Source organism: Gossypium arboreum, chromosome 10 (genome assembly GCF_025698485.1).
Source record: "Gossypium arboreum isolate Shixiya-1 chromosome 10, ASM2569848v2, whole genome shotgun sequence".
Lineage (NCBI taxonomy): Eukaryota > Viridiplantae > Streptophyta > Magnoliopsida > Malvales > Malvaceae > Gossypium > Gossypium arboreum.
This window is the reverse complement of record NC_069079.1, coordinates 37,983,039-37,984,682: the sequence shown is the minus strand read 5'-3', so window position 1 is coordinate 37,984,682 and position 1,644 is coordinate 37,983,039. Positions and strand designations below refer to the sequence as shown.

The 1,644-nt window shown below is 38.7% G+C and overlaps 1 non-coding gene across 1 annotated transcript; it reads left to right on the top strand.

The window, feature by feature from the left end:
• The first annotated feature begins 1,314 nt into the window (after positions 1–1,314).
• LOC128283103 (small nucleolar RNA R71) lies at positions 1,315–1,421 on the top strand. The gene has a single exon (XR_008273445.1). It is a non-coding gene; the product is annotated as a small nucleolar RNA R71 (small nucleolar RNA).
• The last annotated feature ends 223 nt before the right edge of the window (positions 1,422–1,644 follow it).

Below are 1,644 nucleotides of genomic sequence, written 5' to 3'. Positions count from 1 at the left end.
ATAAATTTATCAATTTTAACTAGCACATCTTCAATAATACCCCTAGGGAATCTTATAGTTTTATCTGCTAATTGAATGCTCATCCTAGTCTGTTTGGGTTTCCGGAGACCTAGTTGCTTAAACATTGTGTAAGGCATGATGTTGATACTAGCCCCTAAATCAGGTAATGCACTATTAACATCTAAATTACCAATTGAGCAAGGAATCGTAAAACTCCCTGGATCTTTTAATTTGTTCGGTAGCTTATTTTGCAGAATAGCTGAGCACACTGCGTTTAGCTCCACATGCGACGCCTTGTCCAACTTCCGCTTATTTGCTAAAAGCTCCTTTAAAAATTTCATTGCGTTTGGCATCTGGGATAGGGCTTCAATAAACGGTAAGTTATTATGTAATTTTTTTAAGAGTTTAATGAATTTACCAAATTGTTCATCTGAGCGGTCTTTCATTATCGCGTTGGGGTATGGCACACGAGGTTTATATTCGACATTCACCGATTTGATTTTATTGTGATCTACCTCACATTGACCTTTGCTTACCATAGTTTCTTGCCTCGGTTCTGGCTCAGGCTCAACAAATCCTTCTTCATCTTGAACATTAATCGCGTTGAGTTGTTCCCTTGGGTTAGGTTCAGTATTACTTGGCAAGCTACCTTCTGGTTGTTCAGAGATTAGTTTGGAAAGCTGGCCTATATGAGTTTTGAGCCCTTGGATCGACGCTTGTTGATTTTTAAGTGTTATCTTGCTGTTCTGGAAATGAGTTTCTGACACCAATATAAACTTTGAGAGTATCTCTTCAAGTTTTAGCTTCTTTTCCTGTTGGTAGGGTAGTTGTTGGTAGCCTGGAGGTGGTTGTGGTCTTTGATCTCCTTGATCGCCCCACGAGAAATTGGGGTGGTTCCTCCAATCTGCATTGTAAGTGTTACTATACGGATTGTTTTGAGCTCGAGGATTATTACCCATGTAATTTAATTGCTCATTATCCATGTTGTAGCCATAAGGTTGGTATTCCGTTGCTTCACACTGCATTACTGGGTGAACCTGTGAAGAACTAAGAAAACCATCAATTTTCTTATTCAAGAGTTCTACCTAATAAGAGAGCATGGTGACCGAATCAACATTATAAACACTGGCTATTTTCGTTGGCTTTGTCCTCATGACTTGCCACTGATTGTTATTCAGTGACATCTCATCTATAAACTCATAAGCATCTTCAGGTGTTTTATTATTGATGGTTCTGCCAGCAGCTGCGTCAACCATTTGTTGAGTCGAAGGATTCAGACCATTATGGAACGTTTGAACCTATAGCCAAAGCGGTAAACCATGGTGAGGGCACCTTCTCAAAAGTTTCTTATATCTCTCCCATGCATCGTAGAGTGTTTCTAAATCCATCTGCACAAAAGAAGAGATATCATTTCGTAATTTAGCCGTTTTAGCCGGCGGAAAATATTTTAGTAAAAATTTTTCGATCATTTGTTCCCAAGTAGTAATTGACCCTAGTGGTAACGAGTTCAACCACTGTTTAGCTTTGTTCCTTAATGAAAAAAGGAATAATTGAAGACGAATGGCAATATCAGAAACACCATTAATTTTAAATGTATCGCATAGTTCTAAGAAGTTGGCTAAATGAGCTTTGGGGTCCTCATCC